We start from the raw sequence: 11,464 nt of genomic DNA, 5'->3' as shown, positions 1-11,464 counted from the left end.
GAATCTTTCTTCTTTTCTAATACAATCACCTAATAATACAAGTATTCCTGTAAGAACTGCCTTACCTGCATCTCAGAAGTCTTAATGCATACATTTTAATTTATTTCAAAACATTTAAAAACGTTTCCTTTATTTCCTTTATGACCAATGAATCCTTTAGAAGTACACTTGTTATTTCCCACTGTTTGGTGACTTTGTGTTTTTCTATTGATTTCTCATTTAATTTCAAAATGGTTAGGAGACATACTCATTTTTTTAATACTTTAAAAATTGGGACTTATTTTGTGACCCAGAATGTGATCTTGATCAATGTCCTGTGGGCATTTGAGATTTTTTTTTTTGCTGTTTTGCATATTATTCCATGATTATTATATGGGTGTTGTTGCTTGCTTGTGTCCCTCACAAGTTCTGTGTCATTATCTGTATAATTATAAAGATGCTGTAATTGAGTTATTTTGTTCTCCTTATACTTCAATTAGATTTTCTCTGCATGTTTAGCCTTATTTTGCATATATTAGCAGAATATTTATATCTTTGTAACTGACTAGTTTATGAGATATTCCTCCTTATCTTTGGTAATATTTCTCCTTCTGAAATCTACTTAATCTGATATGAAGTGATTGGTATGACTATGTTATATTTAAACTTTTCTATTAACCAATCTTTATAAGATAAGTATGTGGGAGATAGCACATAATTGGTTCTTGCTTTTTAATCCAGTTTAACATCTGTCTTTCAGTTGGTCTGATAGGTTATTTAAATATTTAATTTATATAGTTGTCTTTATTTTTTTTTATTTTTTTATTTTTACCACAAATAAGATCTTTTATTTGTCACCATTAAGAGTCTGCATTTTAAACTGACTCTTGGATTGGTGGCTCAAATCTATCAGCTCGTTCAACTTTAGCACCTGTCTCATCCCCAGTAGCTTTTCCAGAACTACTACCTTCACCATGTGGCTCCATGAGTTTTCCCAATTCAAATTTGGGCTTCTTCAGCATTTTTACTTTTCTAACGAAGACATCATGGAGTGGATTGGCAAGCCTTTTCTATGTCTTTTCCAATGCTATCTGGAATAAATTTATTGACCACCTCTTTCAAGTCATTTGTCTGCACCTCTTGGGTCATGACTTCCATCATCTTTTTGCAGATCTGGCGCACCTGCTGGTGCTGGGCATAAGAGGTCTTCCGAATCTGATTGTTGTGCTTTTTAGTAAAACTCGCACAGAACAGATGAAGCAAGTAACCATCGGTAGTCTTGACATCAATGTGAGCTTCAATCATGGTCTGCCATTTTTTGATATGGAGCACATTTTGTCACGGGTAAGATTCATACCATGAAAATTAGTCAGGCAGTTTTTGCCCTGAACATCCTCAGTAATTAGCTTGAATTTTCTAAATGCTACTTCATCATTCTGCAGATCAGCAAGACTCACTTCAAAAACACGACCTTTGAGGCCATCACATGCTATTTTGGTTCCTTGAGTTCTTGTGACCAATGTTTTCCCAATATTCCTTATATTAAACAGAGCTGGTGCTTTCACATCATACCAATCTTTTTTAGAAAATGGGTCAACCACTTTCTTCTTGACTCCCTTTTTGCCTCCTTTCGTAAGGCGCTTGTTCTTGCCGACCACCATGGTGCCACTCAGAGACCTGAAAGGCTATAGTTGTCTTTAAAACAATCTAGCTTGTTCTCTATTTGTTACCACTATTTTTTGTACATCTTTCTCTTTTCCACCTTCTTGTAGACTGTAATTTTAGTTTAGTTTTGTTTTATTTTGGCCATGTCGTGCAGCTTGTGGGATCTTAGTTCCCTGACCAGGGATTGATCCTGGGCCCTGGACTGCCAGGGAATTCCCTAGATTAAGTAATTTTAGAATTTTTTTAATATCCACTAGAATAGCAGCAAAATGGGCTGGTTTTGTGGAAGACAATTTTTCAATGGATTGAGGGGTTAGGGGAGGCATGGTTTCAGGAGATTCAAGCACATTACATTTACTGTGCACTTTACTTCTGTTATTATTACATAAGTTCCAGCTCAGATCATCAGGTATTAGATCCTGGAGGTTGGGGACCCTTGCTCTAGAAGCTTATTAGTGGCATTTCTTTGTTTTTATTGTTTGTTATATGTTTGCAATATATATCTTTTAGTGTACCTTTATATATTTTAGAGTATCTTTGATAGATATAGAAAAGCCTTTACCACTGTATACTTCTGTTCCCCCAATACATTATATTCTTGTCATATTTTATACCTACATAAGCTATAAGACTTTATATATAATGACTGTTTGCTTTAACAGTTACTTCAATTATTTATTTATTTATAATTTTTAGTTTATATTGGAGTATAGTTGACTTACAATGTTATGTTAGATTCAGGATATATCAAAGTGACTCATTTATACATTTATCCATTCTTTTTCAGACTCTTTTCTTATGTAGGTAATTACAGAATATCGAGTACTGTGCTATACAGTAGGTACTTGTTCATTATCTATTTTGTATATGTAGTATGTATATGTTAACCAAACACCCCTAATTTATTCCTCCCCCCATCTTTCCCCTATGGTAATCATAAGTTTGTTTTCTATGTCTGTGAGTCCATTTCTGTTTTGTAAATAATTTCATTTGTATCATTTTTTTAGATTCCACATTTAAGTGATATCATGATATTCATCTTTCCTTGTCTGACTTACTTCACTTAGTAAGATAATCTCTAGTTCCATCCATCTTGCTACAAATGGCATTATTTCATTCTTTTTATGGCTCAGCAGTATTCCATTGTGTGTGTGTGTGTGTGTGTCTATGTGTGTATGCTACACCTTCTTTATCCATTCATCTATCAATGGACATTTAGGTTGCTTTCATGTCTTGGCTGTAAACATTGGGGGTGCATGTATCTTTTCAAATTATGGTTTTCTCCAGATAAATGCCCAGGAGTGGGATTGCTAGATCATATGGCAACTATAATTTTCATGTTTTAAGAAACCTCCATACTATTCTCCCTAGTGGCTGCACCAATTTGCATCCCCACCAACAGTATAGGAGAGTTCCCTTTTCTCCATACCATCTCTAGTGTTTTTTGTTTGCAGACTTTTTGATGTGGCCATTCTGACTGGTGTGAGGTGATACCTAATTGTAGTTTTTATTTTCTTTTCTCTAATAGCAATATTGAGCATATTTTCATATGCTTTTTGGCTATCTATACGTCTTCTTTGAAAAAACTATACAACTTTAAAACACATATCTTTAAAGTTAACTAAGGAGATGGAAGACCTACTCTAAAAACTATAAAACATCGATGAAGGAAATTGAACATAATACAAAGAAATGGGAAGGTATCCATGCTCTTGGTTTTGAAGAATTAATATTGTGTAAATGGCCATACTACCCAAAGCAATCTGCAAATTTAATACAATCCTTATAAAAATATTTATGATATTTTCCACAGAACTAGAACAAATAATCTTAAAATTCACTTGGAACCACAAAAGACCCAAAACTACTAAAGTAATATAGAGAAAAAAGAACAAAGCTAGAGGTATCACCCTCCTAGGCTTCAGACTAAACTATAGGGCTACAGTAATCAAAAACAGCATGGAACTGGCACAAAAACAAACACATAGCTCAATGGAATAGAATAGAGAGCCCAGAAATAAACCCACACACTTATGGTTGACTAATCTACAATGAAGAGGCAAGAATATACAATGGAGATGGGACAGTATCTTCAATAAGTGATGCTGGGGAAACTGGACAGCTACATGTAAAATAATGAGATTAGAGCATTTCCTAACACCATATACAAAAAAGAAACTCAAAATGAATTAAAGACCTAGGTGTAAGACCAAAAACCATAAAACTCTTAGAAGAGAACATAGGCAGAACATTCTTTGACATAAATTGTAGCAATATTTTTGGGTAAATCTCCTAAAGCAATAGAAATAAAAACAAAAGTAAAGAAATGGGACTTAATTATCAATAAAAACTTTTGCATATTAAAGGAAACCAGTGACAAAATGAAAAGGCAGCTTATGAAATGGGAGAAAATATTTTCAAATGCCATGACTGATAAGGGGTTAATATCCAAAATATATAAACAGCTGATATAATTCAGCATCAACAAACAGTCCAATCAAAAAACAGGCAGAATATCTGAATAGATATTTTTCCAAAGAAGGCACAGCGATGGCAAACAGACACATGAAAAGATGCTCAACATCATAGAGAAATAACAAATAAAAACAATGAGATATCACCTCACATCTGTTGGAATGGCTATCATCAGAAAGTCTACAGATAAGAAATGTTGGAGAGGATGTCGAGAAAAGGGAACTCTCATGTAACTGTTGGTGGGAATGTAAATTGGTACAGCCACTATGGAGGGTCATCAAAAAGCTAAAATCAGATTTGCCATATGATCCAGCAATTCCACTCCTGGGTATATATCCAAAAAAAAAAAGGGAAAACACTAATTCAAAAAGATACATGCATCCTAGTGTTCATAGCAGCACTATTTACAATAGTTAAGATACAGAACAACCTGAGTGTACATCAACAGATAAATAGATAAAGAAGATGTGGTTTATACATACAATGAACTACTACTCAACTATGAAAAAGAATGAAATTCTTTGCAACAACGTAGATGGACTTAGAGATTATTATGCTTAGTAAAACAGAGAGAGAAAGGTAAATTTTATGATATTACTTGTAAGTGGAATCTGAAATATAATACAAATGAATGTATATGCAAAATAGATTCAGAAATATAGAAAACAAATTAGTGGTTATCAAAGGGGAGGGGGAGAGAAGGGAGACAAATTAGGGGTAGGGCATTAAGAAATACAAACTACTACATATAAAATTGATAAACTATAGGGATATATTGTATAGCACAGGAAATCATATTCTTTATCTTGTAAGAACTTTTTTGTTTTTGGCAATGCTATGCACAGGATTTTAGTTCCCTTGCAGGATCATAGTTCCCTCACTAGGGCTTTATCATGGGCCCTGGCAGTGAAAGCACTGAGTCCTAACCACTGGACTGCCGGGAAAGTCTCAGCTTTTAATGGAATATAATCTGTAAAAATACTGAATCATTAGCCTGTATAGATGAAACTAATATAATATTGTAAATAAACTATACTTCAATTAAAAAATAAGAGACCATTATTAATAAATTACAGCACCTTAAAAATAATAAAACACATTTTTTAAGTTGTGTTGAGTTTTATGAAATGAATGTAAGTTTTTCTTAGGATGGAAAATATTTTTTTCCTCTTTTGTATTTTTAAATTATGGAAGTATTATAACACATTTACAGGAGACTTGGAAAATACAGAACAAAGTTACATACAGTTTCACTATATATTGCAATATTTTTAAGTAGCTAAATTAAGAGTTTTTTTAGTTGGGAGTTTCAATACCAAACTCTCAAAATTAATAGAATAAATATACAGAAAAGTAGAGGATATAGTAGATATGAAATGCACCTTTAACCAATTTAACATAATTAAGACTTATACACTTTGCTATTTTCTTCTCCAGGAGATCTTCCTGACTCAGGGATCGAACCCAAGTCTCCCACATTGTAAACAGACGCTTTACCGTCTGAGCCACCAGGGAAGTCCTTTTACACCTCAGTTCAGTTCAGTTCAGTTCAGTCGCTCAGTCGTGTCCGACTTTGCGACCCCATGAATCGCAGCACGCCAGGCCTCCCTGTTCATCACCATCTCCCAGAGTTCGCTCAGACTCATGTCCATCGAGTCCGTGATGCCATCCAGCCATCTCATCCTCGGTCGTCCCTTTCTCCTCCTGCCGCCAATCCCTCCCAGCATCAGAGTCTTTTCCAATGAGTCAACTCTTCGCATGAGGTGGCCAAAGTACTGCAGTTTCAGCTTTAGCATCATTCCTTCCAAAGAAATCCCAGGGCTGATCTCCTTCAGAATAGACTGGTTGGATCTCCTCGCAGTCCAAGGGACTCTCAAGAGTCTTCTCCAACACCACAGTTCAAAAGCATCAATTCTTCGGCGCTCAGCCTTCTTCACAGTCCAACTCTCACATCCATACATGACCACAGGAAAAACCATAGCCTTGACTAGACGGACCTTAGTCGGCAAAGTAATGTCTCTGCTTTTGAATATGCTCTCTAGGTTGGTCATAACTTTTCTTCCAAGGAGTAAGCGTCTTTTAATTTCATGGCTGCAGTAACCATCTGCAGTGATTTTGGAGCCCCCCAAAATAAAGTCTGAAACTGTTTCCACTGTTTCCCCATCTGTTTCCCATGAAGTGATGGAACCAGATGCCATGATCTTCATTTTCTGAATGTTAAGCTTTAAGCCAACTTTTTTGCTCTCCTCTTTCACTTTCATCAAGAGGCTTTTTAGTTCCTCTTCACTTTCTGCCATAAGGGTGGTGTCATCTGCATCTCTGAGGTGATTGATATTTCTCCTGGCAATCTTGATTCCAGCTTGTGTTTCTTCCAGTCCAGTGTTTCTCATGATGTACTCTGCATATAAGTTAAATAAGCAGGGTGACAATATACAGCCTTGACATACTCCTTTTCCTATTTAGGATACAAATTCTATTCAAATTCTCATAGACTCTAAACTAGGAGACACTGGAACATATCCAGAGATATAAAACAAGGTGCAAAAATTTTATAGTCTAAAGGTAACTACAATTGTGAGCCATAAAGGAAACATGATTAACTTAACAATATAAAATAATTACATACAATTTGAGGGGTTAAATAGAGTGATGTGGTGAGTGGAAATGCATACATGCACACGTTTTCATCTGCCCAGCCAGCCTATGTCTTTTGGTTGGTGTATTTAATCCATTTACATTTAAGATATTAACTGATATATATGATCCTACCAATTTCTTAAATGTTTTGGCTTTATTTTCTGTAGGTCTTTTCCTTCTCTTGTGTTTCCTGCCTGCAGAAGTTCCTTTAGAATTTGTTGTAAAGCCAATTTGGTGATGCTAAATTCTCTTAACTTTTACTTGTCTGGAAAGATTTTGATTTCTCTGTCAAATCTGAATGAGAGTCTTGCTTAGAAGACTATTCTTAGTTGTAGGTTCTTCTCTTTCATCACTTACAAATTTAAGAAATATATCATCTTCCTGAACAGATGAAGTTAAAAAGGAAGACTGCTTACCTTTGAATTCTTCCCTACCACTTTTCCTACTAGCAACCAATATTTTTGTTATATCTTGTTTTCTTGGTAACTATTCATTTTGATAGAATTTAAAACTTAAAAAAAATTTTTAAACTTAGAAAAAAACTTTTAAAAATTAGAAGAAAAATTTAAAGCTTAGAATTAAAAAAAAAAAAGAATTTAAAACTTAGAGAAAAGAAAGTTGTTAGAATGGTACGTACCCTTAACCCAGACCAAACAATTGTGTACCTTTCCCCCCCTTTGCTTTATTACGGGTTTTCAGAAATTTGAGCACAAGGTGCCTCAGTGCCATTTTCTTTTTGTTTATTCTTCTTTAGGTTTGCCAAGTTTCTTCAACCCACTGTTTGAAATTTTTCTTCAAATTTGAAACTTTTTGGCTAACATGTCTTAAAATATTTGCCCTCCCCTACTTCCCAGGTCCTCCAATTACACATAAGTTAGACTTTGGAAGGAATGATGCTAAAGCTGAAACTCTAGTACTCTGGCCACCTCATGCGAAGAGTTGACTCATTGGAGAAGACTTTGATACTGGGAGGGACTGGGGGCGGGAGGAGAAGGGGACGACAGAGGATGAGATGGCTGGATGGCATCACGGACTCGATGGACGTGACTCTGAGTGAACTCCTGGAGTTTGTGATGGACAGGGAGGCCTGGCGTGCTACGATTCATGGGGTCGCAAAGAGTCGGACACGACTGAGCGACTGAACTGAACTGAACTGAGACCACTTGATACTGTGGTCGATCCCCCAAGGGTTATCTATTGGCCAACTCTAGCATCCCGTTTAATAGCATCTCTTCCCTGAAGGCAAAGGCTTAGGTCGTGTGACTTTGTTTATTTTTCTTATGTATTTCATATGCTCTCTATATGCTTCAGTTTGGATAGTTTCTCTTGTTAGTTATCAGATTTACTTAGATTTTCTTCTTTAGTGTCTAATTTGCTGGTAAGCCCTTTATGTAACTAGACTTCATATTTTTTCCTATGGAACCTGTTAGACTAATGACATTCAGTCATGAAAAGCTATCCAAGCATATTTAATATACCAAATATTCATAAAGTAGTGTTAGTAAAAGTTTTAATTCTGTGAACTGAAGTACTGGACCAACTAGTTTTTGAATTGGATAATGTGTTTTTCTTATATATGTGGATATTTTCCCCTATATTAATTGAGGTTTTGATTAGATTATGTTTTAATCTCATATTGTATATCTATGTGTGTTGTTTTTTTTTTTAATAAATGGAGTTATGAAACTTCCTGGCTTCCGAGGTGGCATTAGTGGTAAAGAACCCACCTGCCAATGCAGGAGACCCAAGAGATGCAGGTTTGGTCCCTGGGTCAGGAAGGTCCCCTGAAGGAGGGCATGAAAACCCACTTCAATTTTCTTGCCTGGACAATCCTCATGGACAGAGGAGCCTGGCAGGCTACAGTCCATAGGACTAAGAAAAGTCGGACACGACTGAAGCAACTTAGCATGCACACATGAAACTTCCCAAGAGAATTTCCAAAAGTGCTCATAGACCAACATAGAATCTTCTAGATCCTCCAAGGGTTATCTATTGGCCAACTCTAGCATCCTATCAGTGTCTCTCCCCTGAAGGCAAAGGCTTAGGGAAAAGTTAGAGTCGGTATGCGTTGAAGAGTTACCTTAAACTATGCAAGAAGAAAGAAGGAAGACTATTCTTTGCTCTGACCTCCACCATATTGGTAACCACTCAAAGATTTCTGGACACATAAGGAGTAGAGAGGGCAGGTACTGGGGAAATAGATTGGATTCCTTGTATGTCCAATCACATGAAGTTCAAACATTGGTTTAGTCACTACTTAGAGGCTATACTCACATGCCAAATTATGAATTTGAATACCTGAAATGCATGTGATAATGTAATAAATATTAATTTGATCAGCTTTCTGATAACTATTTAGCTATATTGGTTTTCTCAAATCCAAATCAATATCTTTTCCTCTTGGCTTATATTTAAACTGGCCCTAAAGCCCCAGATCCTCTGTATCTGCTTATGGATTCCTAATTATTCTTTCCCCCAAATTTTTATTCCCAGGAGTCATCAAATTTCCCCAGTTGTTCTCACTAAGGACTTCCCATTTGTTACCATCAGAGGGCGACTTTCAATAATTTCCTGGATCCAGGCTCCCTCTTGGGGTATAATTCTAAATTGCTCCCGGATGTCATTCCTTTGCTCTTCCATTAAATCTCTCTAGAACACGGTCATTTCCCCAAACCTATTATCAAAAACTTTCCCCCCAGCCCTTTCCTAACCTACTCCCCAAGTGTAAATGCAGTTACAGTTATAAAATCAGAGAGACATTCTTGTTTTCTTTTGTATAAGACTAGTTTTGATATTTCAGATCTCATGTCTTCCCCTGAGTATCAATCTCTCTTCATTCATCCATCGATATACCACTAGTTTGCCTTCTATCATATCTAAAACTAACATTTTCAAGCCATAGTTCTCTCTTCATTTGAAGCACGCAGTGGGTTGGCCCTGCCTGCTGATCTCCCACTGTTTCTGGACTGACCTGTCTCCATAAGTAAAGGCATAGCAGATGCAGGCTCCCTATAGTGAACTCTCAGCCTATTCAATGATGTTGTTTCATTCTTCTTGTAAGAACAGGCCCCTTCTTCTTCATCTAGTCATGGCTATGTGAAAGTTGATCAGTTGTGTCTGACTCTTTGTGACCTCATGGACTGTAGCCCGCCAGACTCCTCTATCCTTGCAGTTTTCTAGGCAAGAATACTGGATTGGGTGGCCATTCCCTTCTCTAGGGGATCCTTCTGACCCAGGGATCAAATCCAGGTCTCTTGCATTGCAGGAAGATTCTTTACTGTCTGAGACACCAGGGAAGCCCAGTCATGGCTATCCTGCTATGTATTCACAAATGTGACCAGTTCAGAACTAATAGACATATCAGAGCTAAACTAAGAGCACAGAGCAGAGGTGTGTAGAGAGGTAAATGCCTCAAAGAGTCTTGGATAAGCCACATAAAACCCTTGATTCTGGTTCCATGATGATTTTTCCTTGTAACTACTTCTTCTTTAAGAACAAGATAAAAAGGAAGAGAAGTTGAGGATGGCTATTTTGTACCACCAACACTGCATTGTTGCTGTTGTTCAGTTGCTGACTCATGTCCAGCTCTTTGCAACCCCATGAACTGCAGCACACCAGGCTTCCCTGTCCTTCACCATCTTCCTGAGCTTGCTCAAACTCATGTCCATTGAGTCAGTAATGCCATCCAACCATCTCCTCCTCCCTTCAATCTTTCCCAGCATTAGAGTCTTTTCCAATGAGTCAGCTCTTCGCATCAGGTGGCCAAAGTATTGGAGCTTCAGCTTCAGCATCAGTCCTTCCAATGAGTATTCAGGACTGATTTCCTTTAGGATAGACTGGCTTGATCTTCTTGTAGTCCAAGGGACTCCTCTCAAGAGTCTTCTCCAGCACCACAGTTCAAAAGCATCAATTCTTCAGCGCTCAGCTTTCTTTACAGTTCAACTCTCACATCCATACATGACTACTGGGAAAACCATTGCTTTGACTATATAGACCTTTGTCAGCAGAGTAATGTCTCTGCTTTTTAATATGCTGTCTAGGTTTGTCATAGCTTTTCTTCCAAGGAGCAAGTGTCTTTTAATTTCATGGTGACAATGAAACATGGCAACAATGCATAGCAGTTATAAATCAAGCCCCAAATCTCACATAGCCTATTTGTGATTTTTCAACTAGGCATTCAATTACTCATTTCACCTATGGATATAAATATTTGTGTCTACTTTGTACCAAGTACTACTGCTCCAGGAACTGGGGAGATAGTAGAGAACTAAGCATGCATAATCTGTGCCACATGTAATGTATGTTCTTCTAAAGGAGATGGATAAAAATTTTAAAGTATATACACTCAGATAAATCTAAGGACTTTGAAGAATAATAAAGCACAATAAAGAAATAGAATTTCAGTGGAAGAGAATACCTATTTGGAAGGAAGACCTGCCTATGAGGTGACACTTACCCAGAAAAATGAATGGAGTGAGAGTATAAGCCATTGGAAGTTTTTAGTGAAGAGTGTTCTAGAGACTAGAATGAACAAACCTTGAAAGGTAATGAGCTTAGCCTGTTTAAGGAATAGCAAGAAGTCTAAGATGGCAAGAATTGCTGCTGCAATGGAGAGACTAACAGGAGATAAAGTTAGGGAGAAGGGTGATCTTGCATAACATAGTAAAGAGTTTGGATTTTTTTTTCATTTATTTATTTTAAAATTATC

General features: G+C 36.7%; 1 pseudogene; it reads right to left on the bottom strand.

Moving 5' to 3' along the window:
* Window positions 1–804: 804 nt before the first annotated feature.
* On the bottom strand, window positions 805–1,655 carry LOC120877358 (annotated as a pseudogene).
* Between the last annotated feature and the right edge of the window lie 9,809 nt (window positions 1,656–11,464).

Source organism: Oryx dammah, unplaced genomic scaffold (genome assembly GCF_014754425.2).
Source record: "Oryx dammah isolate SB20612 unplaced genomic scaffold, SCBI_Odam_1.1 HiC_scaffold_18, whole genome shotgun sequence".
Classification (NCBI taxonomy): Eukaryota; Metazoa; Chordata; class Mammalia; order Artiodactyla; family Bovidae; genus Oryx; species Oryx dammah.
Note: the sequence above shows the minus strand (reverse complement) of the source record. Positions and strands in the feature narration are given on the sequence as shown.